Consider the following 18466-nt stretch of genomic DNA (forward strand, 5'->3'; position numbering starts at 1 on the left):
TTGGATACATACCTAGGAGTGGACTTTCTAGGTCATAGGGTAATTCTATGTTTAACTTTTCCAGGAACTGCCAAAAAGTTTTCCACAGCAGCTGAATGAATCATTTTACATTTCCACCAGCAATGTTTGAGGGTTCCAAGTTTCCACAACCTTGCCAACACTTGCAATTTTCCGTTTTTGTGTTTTACTCCTTGAACATTTTTGAGACTGTTGCTTGCCCTCCCAACTCCCACTATCCATAGCCCTAAAATAAAAGCTGATCTAGGTCTTCACTATGTTCAAAGAATCACGCAACCCTTTCCTCAAAAAACAAACCGGGACAGAAACGCCAATAAAAATAAAGACCTTAAGCTAAGAGCTATACTGGTCCTCATTCTTTATTTCTTTTCTTTTCTTTCTTTCTTTTTTTTTTTTTTTTTTTTTGAGACAGAGTCACACTCTCGCCCAGGCTGGAGTGCAATGGTGCAATCTCGGCTCACTGCAACCTCTGCCTCCTGGGTTCAAGCAATTCTCCTGCCTCAGCCTCCTGAGTAGATGGGACTATAGGCATGTGCCACCACGCCCAGATAACTTTTGTAATTTTAGTAGAGACAAGGTTTTGCCATGTTGGCCAGGCTGGTCTCAAACTCCTGACCTCAAGTAGTCCACCCACCTCAGCCTCCCAAAGTGCTGGGATTACAGGTGTCTCATTCATTATTTTAATAATAATTTGTCTGATGGCCAGGAGGCCTTGAAATTGTCCAGAGAGCCTGGAAACTAAAATTATGCCAGGGGAGTTGCTACAACGTACTAGCAAACAAACTATGATACCACACTGAAAGCCAAGGCTGTACATCATTTCCACTTGTTTTCCACTTAGTGCCATGTTATAAGTCTATGAAGATTCCCATCTTAAATGCAGATACAGTCAAGGGAAAACTATTGGGGTGTGAAATTAGAAGGTCAATTCAGATTGGAAATTTGATTGATAAAGTGATACAGTGTGGAAAAAGCACTAGATAAACGTGAACTAAGCTCCTGAATCTCAGTTTTCTCATTTCTAAGATGGGAATATGATGCCTACCTGCCTGGGTAGATAAAAGCTTCTAGTCTTAACTTCAACAAATGGTCAGTGTTATTTTATTGATTTAAATAATGATGATTGTGGCTCATGCCTGTAATCCCAGCACTTTGGGGGGCTGAAGCATGTGGATAGCTTGAGCCTAGGAGTTGAAGACCAGCCTGGGCAATGTGGCAAAACCCCATCTCTACCAAAAATACAAAAATTAGCCAGTCTCATAACCTGGTCTCAAAATAAATAAATAAACAGATAAAAATTTAAAAATAAAAAATTTAATGCTGTAATAAATAAATAAATAATGGTGATTGACATGAGCCACATGTAGAAGTGCTGCTAAGGAGAAGTGGGAAACTCATATTTAGTCATGCGTCTCTCCTCAAATTAAGAGAGCAGACTATCTTAAAAACTAATGTGGCAGGGTAACTACTCAGGCCTTCAATGTGGTGGCTGCCTTCCCAGCTCTCTCCTTGATCCCTGACTTAGTTCTGCGTGCTACCTTGGACAACTTTCCTCCTCCTCCTCCTCCTCCTCCTCCTCCTCCTCCTCCTCCTCCTCCTTCTCTTCTTCTTCTCCTCCTCCTCCTCCTCTTCTTCTTCTTCACTTTGGATCACTTACATCAAATTAAATAGGTTTCTTGAAAACACATAGAAAACACTCAATAAATGTGAGCTATTTTATCAATAATAAAGCAATTCTAGTTTCTTTGTAGAAAGTGTTAACAGAAGGTCAGCGTCTACACAGAGTCTAGGAAAAGAAAACCACAAAGAACTCATCCATGTGACTTGTCCCTTTTTTAAATGCTGGAGGGTCCCTTCAGGAGATCCCGCGATGGAGATGAGTGATGCATTGCACTCCACAGGTTGCTGAGACTAGCTCTACATATGGTATCTTTTTTGCTAGGATCCAGGCTCACCAAGCAGTCTTGATATAGCAGTTGATTTCAATGACTTTTTTTTTTTTCCTTTTTTATTCCTTTTAGAGACAGGGTCTTGCTCTGTCACCAAGGTCAGAATGCAGGTTGTGATCATAGCTCACTGCAGCCTCAAATTCCTGGGCTCAAGTGATCCTCCCACCTCAGCCTCCCTAGTAGCTGACACTACAGGAGCATACCACCATGCCCAACTCATTTTTTAAATTTTTGTTTTTGTAGAGAGGGGGGTTTTTTGTTGTCCAGGCTGGTCTTGAACTCCTAAGCTTCAAGTAATCCTCCTACCTTGGGCTTCCAAAGTGCTGAAATTACAGGCATGAGCCACTGCACCCAGCCTGGTTTCAACAAAATTTGCTTTGCTTTGCTTTGCCTTGCCTTGCCTTGCCTTGCCTTGCCCTGCCCTGCCCTGCCGTACCCTGCCATGCCTTGCCTTGCCTTTTTTTTCTTTTCTTTTCTCAAGACAGAGTCTTGCTCTGTCACCCAGGCTAGAGTGCAATGGTGTGATCTCAGCTCACCGCAACCTCTGCCTCCTGGGTTTAAGCAATTCTCCTGCCTCAGCCTCCTGAGTAGCTGGGATTACAGGCCACCACACCCAGCTAATTTTTTGTACTTTTAGTAGAGACGGGGTTTCACCATGTTGCCCAGGCTGGTCTCGAACTCCTGACCTCATGATCTGCCCACCTTGGCCTCCCAATGTGTTGGGATTACGGGCGTGAGCCAACGCACCCTGCAGGACAAAATTTTCTTAAATGAGGGAAGATGCCCTGAACATCCAACTCCGAATACTCTATAGTTCTGTGATGAAAGTACAGATCTCTTTGAAAATTAATCCATTGGTGTTTAGCTTATCTATCTGTCTGTTATGATTTTAACTGGCAAATCCAGTCTCCCCAAAGTCTAATTATGTATGGATATTAGAGGCTTTTTTCATCAGGCTCTTTTGGTGGCAAGGAACAGAGACTCATCCAAACTTGCTACAGGAGAAGGCTGTTTATTGAATCTTAGGTGTTGAAAGATAGGAACCCAAATTGAGAAGGACTTTAAGGAACTTAAAAGCCACTGAGGGCTTCGTGCAGTGGCTTACGCCTGTAATCTCCACACTTTGGGAGGCAGAGGCAGGTGGATCTCTTGACCCCAGGAGTTTGAGACCAGACTGGGCAACATAGCAAAATCCCGTCTCGACAAAAAATACAAAAATGAGCTAGGCGTGGTGGGAGGCTGAGGTGGGAGGCTGAGGTGGGAGGATCATCTGAGCCCAGGGAGGTGGAGACTGCAGTTAGCTGTGATTGTGCCACAGTACTTCAGCCTGGGCCACAGAAACAGGCCCTTTTTCAAAAAGAAAAAGAAAAAAAAAAAGCCAGTGGAAACAGATTTTCCTCTCTCTCTCATTTGAAGTTAGTGTGTCTTTCTACGTCTCTGCCTCTCCAACTTTCTTTTTATCTCAGTTTTTTTTTTTTTTTAGACGGAGTCTCACTATTTTGCCCAGGCTGGAGTGCAGTGGCATGGTCTCGACTCACTGCAACCTCCGCTCCCAGGTTCAAGCCATTCTCCTTCCTCAGCCTCCCAAGTAGCTGGGACTATGGGCATGTGCCACCATGCCCAGAAAATTTTTGTATTTTTAGTAGAGACGGGCTTTCACCATGTTGATCAGGCTGGTCTCAAACTCCTGACCTTAGATCCACCTGCCTTGGCCTCTCAAAGTGCTGGGATTACAGGTGTGAGCCACTGCGCCCAGCTGTTTCTCAGTCTTTTTGTATTGTTACCGCTCTCCCTCTGCTTACTGATGCTGTACTTGGTCATCATAGACACTGCAGCCCAAGGTCAACAAGGAAACCTCCTCCTTGTCTCTTGGTTCATATTTACCCAGACAAAACCTATGGGCTCAATCCATCGTTTCAAGCTGGGACACAAGATGGCAATCTATGAATTGACTAGTTTCAGATTAGAAGTCCACTTCCAATCCAATCAGCTGTTATGGGATGGAGGGGCACTATCACCTGGTACGAAAATAGCCACCTGGTACAAACAAGGGTTGTAAGTGAGGGTATTCGCCAGAAGTTGGCATGGGTAGGTAACTACATTGAAACCATTCTATTAATATGACCATATTTTCTGAGCCAAAAATTAGGATAAGTAATATAAAATGTATTTGGGATCCACTCTCTGATGGTAGAGGCAGTCTGAATGATGCAGTTCAGGTGCTAAAATATTGCAATTTCTCAAGTATTTTGATAGCTAGTGAGAATAATGAAACAAGATCTTTGAAATTGAGACTTTCCTGGAAAATCTGTTACTATAAAATGGTAAGTGGCCTGCCAGGTGCAGTGGCTCACGCCTGTAATCCCAGCACTTTGGGAGGCCGAAGTGGGCGGATCACTTGAGGTCAGGAGTTCAAGACCAGAGTGGCCAACATGGTGAAACCCTGTCTCTACTAAAAATACAAAAATTAGCCAGGCGTGTTGGTGCGTGCCTGTAGTCCCAGATACTCAAGAGGCTGAGGCAGGAGAATTGCTTAAACCCGGAAGGCAGAGGTTGCAGTGAGCCCAGATCACGCCACTGCACTCCAGCTAGGCTACAGACCGAGACTTTGTCTCAAAAAAAAAAGTAAGTGATCTTATAAAGCAGAGTACCTACATCACAGAATTGTTGAGAGGACGAAATGAATTTATATATGTAAATCAATTTGATGTTTTCTATATAAATATTAACTATTATCATCACATATTGGAGAACTGGATACTATTTGATCTTTTGATCTGTGCTGACCCCACCAAGGTGCAGTTATCCTGTTAGGCAATTTCTGACTGCCAATCTGTCTTTTTGCAGATTTCTCTTAAATACATCAAACAACAGCCAAGCAGAAGGATAGCTTTTAGGAAGCTTCAGGAAGTAGCAGTGATGTGCTCTATGATCTTACCAATACACACATAGAGTTGATTTTCTATCTCAACATCCCCTTCCATAAGATGGAAACTATTCTTCAGATTGCCAGATATACCCAAATATCTTTTATAATAAATGGTTATTGAGAGAAATGGAAATACCTCAGCCTGCAGAATCCAGCTGTTCAGGGAGCAAATGAGAGGAGGAGCTTGGAGCACTGAATAAGAGGCTACAGTTAGAACTGTTGAGAAGCCCAAAAGCCAGAGCCGAAAAGCAACCTAGAGGAGTGGCGGGCCAGGAAGTTGTGGGGGACAGAGTCAGAATGAAATCCAGGCTGCATGAAAATTCCAGGACTCCTACATTTCAAATATCTACACCCCATCTTTTCCTGAGGGCCACTTTGTCGATTTTAAAATGGCTAGACTTACAAGGTAGTGCCACTGGACTTGCTGGTGCCAAAACAATATGATGTTGAGGTGGTTTTGGTGCACATATTCCAAGTCTGTAATACATGGACTCTGAAGTTTTTGTTTGTTTTTCTTTCCTTTTCTTTTCTTTTTTTTTTCTTTTTTGAGACAGAGTCTTGCTCTGTCACCCAGGCTAGAGTGCAGTGGCGTGATCTTGGCTCACTCCAAGATCCTTCAAGGTGGAGGAGGCAACCTCCACCTCCCAGGTTCAAGAGATTCTCCTGCCTCAGTCTCCCAAGTAGCTGGGATTACAGGCGCATGCTACCACGCCCGGTGAATTTTTGTATTTGTAGTAGAGACGGGGTTTCACCATCTTGGCCAGGCTGGTCTCAAACTCCTGATCTTGTGATCCACCCGCCTCAGCCTCCCCAAGTGCTGGAATTACAGACGTGAGCCACTGCGCTCAGCCTCTGAAGCTTTTACTACTTGTTTTTGGAGTACTTGATTACTCTAAATAATTGGTACCTCGGTGTATAATTAGTTATTGCCATACAGCAAATTACTCTAATATTTAGAGGCTTAACTCAACCAACATTTATTATCTCACAGGCTCTGAAGATCAGGAAGTAGCTTAACTAAACAGTTATGCCTCGAGGTCTCTCCTAAGGTAGCCAACAAGATGTCACCTGGGGTAAGAGTCATTTGAAGTCTTGCCTGGGGTTGGAGAATAGACTTCCACGGTGGCTCCACACACACAGAGCTGTCAAGTTACTGCTGGTTTTTGGTAAGAGGGCTCAGTTGCTCTCCATCTGTCTGTTGCTGAATTAGAAACTTGAGTGAAAAGATGAGGGTAGTAGCGACTAATGTTGAAACAGCTGTGAGGGATCAAAAGCAAACTTTGTTTTTCAGACGTCAATCATCCGCGTGAGCTTCCCCATAGACTGTTTGAATAACCTCACAAAGGGGTGACTGTCTTTCCCCATAGCAAAGTATTCATAGACATATTCTAAAACCTCCTCCACACCAGATGCAGCAACTTTGTACCATGTCAGGTTGGCTAAGCTAACCTGGTACTGTTTCCCAGAATTCTGTTCCTTGTATAGTTCTGGCTTAGCCATGAACCTAAGAGACATTCTGGGTGAGATTTGGAAGGTGGAGATTTGGAAGCTGGAGACATGTCTTTTACACTCTGAAGGTCTTCCTGGGCAGTAGGCAGTGGGACATCGTGTCATGATAACTGGCTAACCTTATGCCATGGGGCAGCACTGGGTCCTACAGCTCCTTTAGCTTCCCTGAGTCCTGACTCATGATGAAAGCACGAGTGTCAAGGTTAGAGTTGGTGAGAGACAGAGGCAGGTTCTAGTGTTCCTTGTGGGCCACAGTTTGTCCTCGCAGGTTTTAGTTTGTCCTTCACCTTGTCCATATTCAGTTTCCTTCCCGTCTGTCAATCTGGCCGACCTACAGCGACTTCAGGTTCAGCATTAGACTCAGAGGCAACAGCAGCCTGCACAGATTGCCACCACTGCTGATGCAAACCCGTGTTACTTTCTATAAATTTGCTTGAAACTGTTCTTTATTTCTAGAGCCATTCTGCCACGAAGAGGCTGTGAATCCTTGGGGAAGAGGATTGATGTCTGAAAAACAAAGAGTTTGGTTTTGATCCCTAACAGCTGTTTCAACATCAGTTGCTACTACCCTCATCTTTTCACTCAAATTTCTAATTCAGCCATTGAAATTCTCGGTGTCTTTTCTAGAAAAAGACTTGCCTGTGATTACCAAGAGCCATGTTCATTGCAGCTTTGATTATGGACAATAGAGGAAGGCAGGAGGAAGGGAGAGAGAAAAGAGGGAGGGAGGGAGAGAGATGGAGAAGGAAAGCAAGAAAGAGAGAGAAAGAAAGCAAGGAGAGAGAGAGAGAAACATTGAAAACAACTTAAAGTTCATCAACAGAAAAATGCATCAATAAGCTGAAGCATTTCATAAGACTGATAAAGCATTGCATTGATGTACATTTTTGTTGGTTTGATGATTTTTGGTTTGGTTTGGTTTGGGCAAGCCATTTTGACTCCACAGTTTTAAACCTGGTAAACATTTTAGTCCTGGGCACATTCCCACACAAGGACATGTTGGACTTTTATTTATTTATTTATTAGAGACAGGGTATCGCTCTGTTACCCAGGATGGAGTACAGTGGCATATGGCATGATCATAGCTCACTGAAGCCTCAAACTCTTAGGCTCAAGCCTCTCAAGTAGCTGGGACTGCAGGAGAGTACCACTGAGCTTAGCTAATTTAAAAAAAAAATTTAGAGATGGGGTCTTGCTATGTTGCCCAGGCTGGTATCAAACTCCTGGTCTCAAGCAATCCTCCTACCTTGGCCTCCCAATCTTCCTGCCTTTGCCTCTCAAAGTGTTGGGATTACAGTCATAAGTCACGGTGCCTGACCAGCGAAGGACGTTTTAATTTAACCTATTGTTCTTAACTCTACCACAAAATGAGCAATTAGTATATATAGACAAAGCTAAAAAAGCAAGAGACCAATGGAGGATGACAAGATGATGTTATTCTTCTGGAGCATCTGAAAGTGTTTGCTTACAGTGTTTTCATAAGTTAAGAATTAAATATATAAATATAAACTATCAGTATTGTGTCCAATTTATAATAAATATTTCTGGTAGAAAGAATTAATCCAAAATAAAATTGACAATGGCTAAAACTGCACATGGTAAATGTGCAATTTGACAAGTTGATTCTAAAATTTATCTCCAAGAGAAAATATTCAAGAATAGTGAAGAAATTTTGCAAAAGATTCAAGATGGCACTCATTCTATCAGATAGTATCCTACAAACTTATAGAAATTAAATCTGCATGTCTCTATACAAGATTAGACAATTAAACTCAAAGAATAAAATAAAGCCCGGAAAAGACTTGGACATGTAGAAATATCATACATTTAGACCACAGAGGAAAAGACTGATCAGTCCGCAAATGGAGTTGAGATAATGAATTACCTGTTTACAGAGAAATAACATTCCTACTCTGCATCACATAAAAAGAAAGATTCCAGATGCATTTTAAAGCTGCATGTAAAAAACATTAGCTAGGTATTAAAATAAAATACAGCACTTCTTTGTGTTATCAGAAAAGGAAATACAGACAGCAGATCCTTGAATAACGTGTCTTTCAACATCGTTTTCTTCTAATTTTGATGAGAAAAAAATGTGTTTTCTTATGTGCTGTTTTGCTGAAAGTTACAGTTTCCAAGGGCCTATTGACAACATTAAGTGAGGACTTACTGTACTTTCTTATGTAAAATACTAAAAGCAAAGCCATACAGGACAAGGTTCATAAATATAACTATGTAAAAATTCATTTCTATACACATAGTGCCCAGATACTGATTTCTAATACCATTCTCCAATAAAAGGGACCAGGATTATTTGAAAAAATGGCTGATTCAAGGGCTAGGGTAGGAAATACATAAGATAAACATTGTGCATTTTGTAATGTTAGAAAGTAAGGAAGAGCTGGCTGGGTGCATTGGCTCACGCCTGTAATCCCAGCACTTTGGGAGGCCGAGGCGGTTGGATCACCTGAGGTCAGGAGTTCGAGACTAGCATGGTCAACATGGTGAAGCCCCGTCTCTATTAAAAGTACAAAAATTATCCAGGCATGGTGGCAGGGCTTGTAATCCCAGCTACTTGGGAGACTGAGGCAGGAGAATTGATTGAACCCAGGAGGCAGAGGTTGCAGTGAGCCGAGATCACACCACTGCACTCCAGCCTGGGGTACAAGAGTGAGGCTTCATCTCAAACAAACAAACAAAAAAACAAAAACTAAAGAAGAGCTAAAATATTTATTTTATATTAGCTCTTCTAATAGATAAAAGAGATGTGTTGAAGGGACACAGGAGTTAACTGAAGGTAGTCCCAATGGCCAAAACTAGAACCATTTGAGCAACAAAAGAAAGTAGCACTGAATTCGTTGTTTTGTTTTGTTTTGTTTTGTTTTTGGAGACAGTTTCACTCTCGTTGCCCAGGCTGGAGTGCAGTGACGTGCTTTCGGCTCACTGCCACCTCCGCCTCCTGGATTCAAGAGATTCTCCTGCCTCAGCCTCCCAAGTAGCTGGGATTACAGGTGTGCACCACCACACCCAGCTAATTTTTGAATTTTCAGTAGAGACAGGGTTTCACTGTGTTGGCCAGGCTGGTCTGGAACTCCTGACCTTGTGATCCACCTGCCTCAGCCTCCCAAAGTGCTGGGATTACAAGCATGAGCCACCACACCTGGCTGAAGTAGCATTGAATTCTTAATGTAACTCAAAGTATACAATAAATAACCATGAGTCCATACTGTACAAATAAATGATCGAATAAATATATTAATTAATTAAATAATAGGGAAGAGTAAGCAAATCTTCCATGCAGAAGAATTCCAAAAAAAAGCTATTCCATCCTTAAGGTGATGGAGCATAACTCCCCACTCCTTAAGTATGGATTGTGCAGTGACTTCCTTTGAAAGGATACATTATAGAAAAGGGGGGAAAAAAGAGTAACTTTACCATGGAGAAATCTGACAAATGCTATTTCAGTCAGATGATCAAGGTTAGTACCACTAGTGACAAGTCATGTTAACTGTCTGTACCCTTGAAATGGTATGATCAGAGTGATACCACTTACCTCTTCGGGTTTCCGCCCCCAAACCCAAACTCCAGTCCAGTGATTAGAAAAACACCAAACAAATCCCAACTGAGAAACATTCTACAAAATACCTAATTAGTACTCCTGAAAACATCAAGGCTATCAAAAACAATAAAAGTCTGAGAAATTTTCACAACCAAGAGGGGCACAGAAGACATGATGATTACGTTTAATGTGCTATTTCAAATGGGACTGTCCAACAGAAAAAGGACATTAGGCAAAAATGAAGAAAATCTGAACAAAATATGGGCTTTAGTTAATAATAATGTATCAGTATTGGTTCATTGATTGTGACAAAGATACCATTCTAATGTAAGATATTAACAATAGAGAAACTAGGTGTGGGATATATAGGAGTACTCTGTTCTACACAGTTTTTCTGTAAATCTAAAACTACACAAAAATAAAAAGTTAATTTTTAAAAATTGGCTTATATGTTATAGACACCCTTAACAACACAAAAAGGCAAAATCAAAACAATGAGGTACTATTTTCAGATACTAGATTCACCAAAATTTAAAACTGGTTGGAAAAAATGGGTTCTTTCGTGGAAGTGTACATTGATAGGACCTTTTTAAAGGGCAGTTTCTCTCAAAATGTTAAAATGTGTATTCCTAAGTATCTAGAGAACTACTACTTTCACATATGGAAAAAAGGGCATGCACAAGGGTTTCCTAAAGCATCACTAAAAAAAAAAAAAAAAAAAAAAAAAAAAGTAAAACCTAACATCTATCCAAAAGGAAATGATTAAATAAGCTATGGAATAGTCATATTTAGAACACTGTATTTCGGCCAGGCGCGGTGGCTCACGCCTGTAATCCCAGCACATTGGGAGGCCGAGGCGGGCGGATTGTGAGGTCACGAGATCAAGACCATCCTGACTAACACGGTGAAACCCCGTCTCTACTAAAAATACAAAAAATTAGCTGGGCGAGGTGGCGGGCGCTTGTAGTCCCAGCTACTCGGGAGGCTGAGGCAGGAGAATGGCGTGAACCCCGGAGGCAGAGTTTGCAGTGAGCCGAGATCGCGTCACTGCACTCCAGTCTGGGTGACAGAGCGAGATTCCGTCTCCAAAAAATAAAAATAATAATAATAATTAAAAAAAACACCATATTTCATTGACTCGAGGATGTGACCCACTATAGCCTTCATTATTTTACACATCCAGAAATAAAAATGATCCTAATTAAGCTATGACACAAAGCTTTCTTGCCATTTATAATTTTTATTTTATACTTATTGAATAAGCTAATTAAGGCTTAAGACATATTTAATTCCATATAATCCTTATGCATAAATTAAAAGGATTCATGAAATAAATTGATTACCATAAAGCTAAATCCTCTTTTCAGAGTCTGACCCTTCTGTATAATGTTTAGACTCAGAATCATCAATATGCCAGGCTGCTAACCTCCATTCTGCAAGTTCTGATGCCTACCCAGCAGGCAATGACAATTACATCACTATTGCTGCCTAGCTAGCTGTCAGCAACTGTAAGATGCATACCAATTTGAGAGACCATAAAATGTGAATTAAAAAGCGTGCCTTAGAAACGAGTATTTTGCAGCTGCTAAAGGAACTGAGGAATTGTAAATCATATTGCTAAGAAAAAATAGCAAGTTGCAAAAAATAATATGCAGTATAAGCACATTTATGGAAAAAAGTAAAACAAACCTCTATGTTTGTGGGACATTCACTGAAAATCTGGCTACTAAAATTTTCTTCCTTTTTTTTTTTTTTTTTTTTTAAGACAAAGTCTCTCTCTGTCTCCCAGGCTGGAGTGCAGTGGAGCGATGTCGGCTCGATGACAGGCACGCACCACCATGCCCGGCTAATTTTTTTGTATTTTTAATGGAGATGGGGTTTCACCATATTGGCTAAGTAGGTCTCAAACTCCTGACCTCAGGTGATCCATTCACTTTGGCCTCCCAAAGTGCTGGGATTACAGGCCACCGCATCCGGCCTCAAATTTTCTATACTTGAAAATTCTATACTTTAGATACTTGAAATTACCTTTCAAGTATTTATACAATGGCACAATAAGGGGGACCTCACAGCTCCCCCTTATTGTGCTATTCTATATTTTAGACACTTGAAAAGTAACTTTCCTGTTAAGAGGTCACGTGATAAACTTCTTGTCAACGAGTAGTAGGCAGACATTCCCTTAGACTCCTTCTTTTGAATGAAAATATAAAACTTCACAAGAAGATGACTTTTGGCTTTTCTTATCTAATACATGTACACAATTCTTCGAGAAGCAGCAATCATCTTACGACCACAAGGACAAAAGTCACATGCAGGGAGTGGTGACCTGAAAGATAGAAGGACCCTAAGCGCTGGACGGCATTGTTGAGCTGAGCTGCCATGCACTCCCGCTGTGCGCTGCTTTCTCCTGGGCTTCTTTCCTTTCCTTTTCTTTATGTGGTAAAATATACATAAAATTTACCATTTTAACAATTTTTTTGTTTTGTTTTGGTTTGGAGGCGGAGTCTTGCTCTGTCGCCCAGGCTGGAGTGCAGTGGTGCTATCTCGGCTCACTGCAACCTCCGCCTCCCGCGTTCAAGCGATTCTCTTGCCTCAGCCTCCTGAGTAGCTGGGATTACAGGTGCGCACCACCACGCCCAGCTAATTTTTGTATTTTTAGTAGAGACAGGGTTTCACCATGTTGGTCAGACTGATTTCGAACTCCTGACCTCGTGATTCTCCCGCCTGGGTCTCCCAAAGTGCTAGGATTACAGGCCTGAGCCACTGCGCCCGGCCCATTTCAACCATTTTTAAGTGTACAGTTCAGTGGCATTAAGTGCATTCACATGGCTGTGCAACCATTTTCGCCATCCATCCAGACGTTTTCATCATCCTAAACTCTGCACTCGTTAAACACTAACTCCTCATTTCTGCCCTACCTTCAGCCTCAGGTAACCATTATTCTATGTTCTGTCTTTGTGTATAATATTTGACTATTCCAGATACTTCATGGAACTGGAATCATACAACATGTGTTCTTTTGTGTATGGTTTATTTCACTTAGCATAGTGTCTTCAAGGTTTATTCATGTTGCAACTTGCATCAGAAGTTCACTCTTTTTAAAGGTTGAATAAGATTCCGTATATACCACATTTTGTTTATCATTTATGCAGGGACATTTGGTTTGTTTCTCCTGGGCTTTTTTTGTTTGTTTGTTTTTGTTTTTTGTTTTTGTGACAGGGTTTTCCTCTTTTGCCCAGGCTGAAGGGCAGTGGCGCGATCACGGTTCACTGAAGCCTCAGCCTCCCAGGCTCAAGCGATCCTCCAACCTCATGACAACGGTTAGAATAGCACTTGCCATTTACTGGGCTTTTTCTGTGTACCAGGCACTGAGCTAAGACCTTGATACATACGACGTCACAAAATCCCTGTGATGCACACAACTATAATCAACTCCATTTTATACAGGTAGCGATTGAAACTTGGACAGATAACTTGCCCAAGGACACCCGTAGTCACACTAGACACTGGAATCTTGATCTGTCTTACTGCAAAGCACCAGTTCTTGACCACTAACGTTAATTTAAAAAAAAAAAAAAAGCAAAATCAATAGACTTGATGTGAGCAGTAAAAGACGCATCGTGTGTAAACTCAGGTCAGTCTCTGATGGGTTCTCTTTGAGTACTCCTCGGACACCCACTAAACGGCCCCAAGAGCACTAACCCCACAGAGCCCTAGCGGACTCCTGCTCAGATCCCTTCCGTGTTTTCCTTGTCACTGCAGTCTAAGCTTCGCGGGCTCCTCCCCTTCTTAGCCACTGGCTCCTCCTACGCAAGCGCACTGTGACCCGGAATTTGACCACCTTTCCGCGTGTCTCCCAGAGCGGCTGTGCGGCCGCCGCTGAAGGAGCGCCGAGCCGGGCGGGAGGGGCGGGGCCTCTGTGTAAGCCGCAGGGCTTCGCGGGCTTTGGGTTGCAGAATGAATGGCGTGACCCTTACTTGTCAAATGGAAGGAATCGCAAAAAGTTTCGATTGCCCAAGTGTTTCATCCATCCATCCATTTACTCCTGAAGTCTGTACAGTGTCAGTGACTGCTGTGTGCTGGCACCCACCTAGCACAAAGACTGTGCTCCCTGCGTACCCGCATTGGATAGATACAGCCGTTCATGCCGGAAAAGGGGACTAGGGGATGTGAAAGAGGTTCCTTGAACCTCCCTCCTTGCTCACAACCCTCACTTCCCTATCCTCTCACCCCCACCGCCAAAATTCATAGAGGAGATGTCTGCACCCAGCAGGAATGGCACCAGGTTGTCTCTAGGGTTACCATTCCATGCTCCTCTGTTCTCCTGAGGACCAGTACTTACCCCATCCGCATTCATCTCAGGGTCATGTAATGGCCTTTTTTTTAAGTGTCAATGTACTCCTAAGACTGTATGATCTAGGAAGGTAGAGACAAGGTCTTGCTCACAATTGAGTCCCCTCAGAGTTGAATACCCAGATCCTAACACGGAGTCTGGCCCAGGTAAGATTCAGATTTACCTCACAATAAGATACATAAATGAGCAGTTCCTCTGTACAGTGGGCTATGCGATATATAGCATACAAAAATATGCTAAGTCCGCTTTCTAGGAGCTCACACTCTAGGAGGGTTGGGACGCTTTTCATAAGATAAGGTGAGGAAAGGGGGCACTCAACAAAGGAGCAAATAGCTAGGGATTGGGGACTGTCCAAGGCAGATCTTTGATCCTGACGCTGGTCCCCAGGGATAGAGAGAGAGAGAACAGGGAGGGGGAGGGAGGGAAAGAAAGGAAGAAAAGTAGTAATTTTGTTTTGCTTTCTTATTTGTATTTTTGTGCCAAACTATTTTTTTTCGATTATGTTTTATCAAAAGTTGAATAGTTTCTCACATCTGCAGCAACCTGGGCCATTATCGCATGAATTCCTCTTTCCTCAATATCTGCTTCATGTCAGTCCTCTACCCTCTCTCCCAGTTCTTCCTACCGACACCTACCACTTCTCTGATTGTTTAACAAGTGTTAAATTGTAGAAATGGTTTCCGTTCCCATTGTTCAGCTTCACACCACTTTATTTCTAGAATATACAGTCTTTAACTCATTAAGAAATAGCCAAACTGGTCCGGCGCAGTGGCTCATGCCTGTAATCCCAGCATTTTGGGAGGCCGAGTCGGGCGAATCACGAGGTCAGGAGATGCAGACCATCCTGGCTAACACGGTGAAACTCCGTCTCTACTAAAAATACAAAAAATTAGCCGGGCTTGGTGGCGGGCGCCTGTAGTCCCAGCTACTCGGGAGGCTGAGGCAGGAGAATGGCGTGAACCGGGGAGGCGCAGCTTGCAGTGAGCCGAGACTGCGCCACTGCACTCCAGCCTGGGCGACAGAGCGAGACTCCGTCTCAAAAAAAAGAAAAAAAAAAAAAGAAAAGAAAAAAAAATAGCTAAACTATCTATCTATATACACTGTTTTATACTTTCCCAGTTCCAAAAAGCTTTTCATCCATCCAGTTTTGGTTTTTTTTTTTTTTTTGAAATGGAGTCTCACTCTGTCACTCAGGCTGGAGTGCAGTGGCATGATCTCAGCTCACTGCAACCTCCTCCTCCCGAGTTCAAGCGATTCTCTTGCCTCAGCCTCCTGAGCAGCTGGGATTACAGGCATGTGCCACCACACCCAGCTGATTTTTGTATTTTTAGTAGAAATGGGGTTTCACCATGTTGGCCAGGCTGGTCTCAAACTCCTGACCTCAGATGATCCACCTGCCTCGGCCTCCCGAAGTGCTGGGATTACAGGCGTGAACCACTATGCCTGGCTCCATCCACGCAGTTTTATAAGCAAGCAGAGTATTCTGGTAGATTCTTTGACACTATCCCCACCCTTACATTCCCATATCCAATATATTATCAATTTTTGTCAATTTTATGTTCCCCACATTTCTCAAACCTGTCTGTGTCACACCATCTCCACCAGCATCTTAATCCAAACTTTTACCTGGATTAATGCTATACCCACCTCAATTTCATTTTTGTTTGTCTGCCAAGCCATTCTCCCCAGAGCAGAATAATAATATTCTTAATATGCAAATCTAATCTGTCATCTGATCCTAACACCTGTCAATGATTTACTTTTGTTTCAAGGATAAAGGCCAAAATCCTTAGTGGGACCTACAAGATTGCCCTGCCAAAATCTTCACTCTATTTTACTTTGTTATCTTCCCTTTGTCTTTCTGTCTTACCCACTGGGCTTCTTTCAGTTCCTTAAAAACACCCTTCTACCTCAGGGACTTTGAACATGCTATTCCCCCACTTCATGTATTATTTTCCTTGTTCTTCATATTCTTAGCACCTACACATCCTCTAGGTCTCAGATTTAACATCACTTCTTAAAGAGAAACTATCTCTGACTCTCAGATCAAGTCATTACAAAGATGAATTCTGCCAAGTAAGCGTGATCAAAGCAAAGGTGTGTGTTCAGAGCTCCATTTGCTCCTTCTGATGCACTCTTCACTTTTCTCTGCCATGCCTTATGGCCAAGGAGGCTGATCTGTGTGGACTACACCAATATCTCCCTGGCCTCCCTGGCCCTCAGAGCAAATGAGGGTGTCAAGGTGTTTATCCCCTGCACCTCCAAGCTGGGTCAGTGCAGGCTGACTACTCCCTCAACCAAGTACCAGCTACAGCTTTTGTCAGGCAGCTGTCTCCATGGAGGTTCCTTTGTCTCCAAGTTCTAGGAACTGCTCCCTCCTCTTGCTCTTCCAGGCTAAGGAGTGCCATCAACAGTGCTGTCACATACCACATTATTACTTCTGGTTCCCCTAATCACTGCCCACTCCTTTGTAAATAGTTCTTGTATTCAACACTTCTCAAATTACCCTCTTCCTATGTGCCATCTGTTTCCTCTGGGGACCCTGACTATGTGCCATCTGTTTCCTCTGGGGACATTGCCCTGAGGAATTTTTGGTGTAACTAAAGTTTACATCATTGGTATCAAACTTTTATTTATGGCCAACAAAAAAGGATTATCTAGTCCTTTGTATTTATAAAATGGAATACTATATGGTTACTGAAAAAGCACATTTTTGAAAATAGAAACAGGAGAGAAATATGTTGAATTTGGCCTCAATTTTATTTTATTTAAAAAATCATAACTAATATGTGTCTATATTCAACAGATATGCTTCAAAATGTTAATAGTTGCTTTCAGAGTGGTAAGATTACTTTTTTGTGTGTAATTTTCTCTATTTTCCTGGTTTTCTGCAATAATATTACATTATTATGATAAAAATAAAGATATATATATCTATATATTATCTATATATCCATATATAAAGAGATATATATATAATATAAAATAACACACATGTTAAGACATTTTTAATTGATCCAATTATTCAAGTTATAAAATCCATTAATTAATTAAAGTATGAATTAAACAAGACAATGAAAGTATATTGCCTAGGACACTACTTGCACAAGGTGGACACTCAATATATCAATAACGATTTATCGTGACAAATGTTTTCCAAACTTCTCAGCTTTGTTAAAATACAGAGAACACAAATTAGACTTTTCTGGATGACCTGGGAATATTAATTATTATATTGTACTTTAATAGAATGCTCTGCGCTCATTTAATTCAATTCTTTCATTTAACATACCAAAAAAATCTGTAAAGTAGAATCATCCCCAGAGAGGTTAAGTGACTTCCCTGAGGTCATATACAGCTAATTAGTGCTCTCAGCTCATTTTTTTCTCTCTAAAGACTTCCTCCAAGATCTACTTCCTTTCCTCCAGAGAAATACTTCTTTTTCTATATTTGTCACTACCCGCAACTTATTTAATTCTATTGCAAACTTTTTTTTTTAGTAATTAACCCTATTTCTAATTCTGTAATACTACATTATATATTTTTCCTTCTCTCTCCTTGTCTCAGTTCTATTTTGATTCTGGAAATAGATGTTATCAAGTGAAATGAATACTAATAATAGATAACAGTGAAAGAAAATAAAATAGATTCAGAATAAACTTAGATTTAAGAATGAGTTGTTGCAGGTAGCAACTATCTGAGGCTGGTGATGCGGTTGATAACAAGAATTTACCAAGGCAGGTTGGGCACTGTGGTTCACTCCTGTAATCCCTGCACTTTGGGAGGCCAAGGTGGGCAGATCAGTTGAGCTCAGGAGTTTGAAACCAGCCTGGCCAACATGGTGAAAACCCATCTCTACTAAAAATACAAAAATTAGCTGGGTGTGGTGGAACATGCTTGTAATTCCAGCTACTTGGGAGGCTGAGGAGGGAGGATCCCTTGAACCAGGCAGGTAGTGGTTGTAGTGAGCCGAGTTCATGCCAGTGCACTCTAGCCTGGGTGACAGAATAAGTGAGACTCAATCTCAAAAAAAAAAAAAAAAAGAATTTACCAAGGCAGTTTATGAGAGAAAGTAGTAAAAATGCATTGCAAGAAGGCAATGGGCAGATCAGCAACAGAGGAGCTGACTGCAAAGAGACAAAGGCTTG

The sequence above is a fragment of the Macaca mulatta genome, chromosome 15 (assembly GCF_049350105.2).
Source record: "Macaca mulatta isolate MMU2019108-1 chromosome 15, T2T-MMU8v2.0, whole genome shotgun sequence".
NCBI lineage: Eukaryota > Metazoa > Chordata > Mammalia > Primates > Cercopithecidae > Macaca > Macaca mulatta.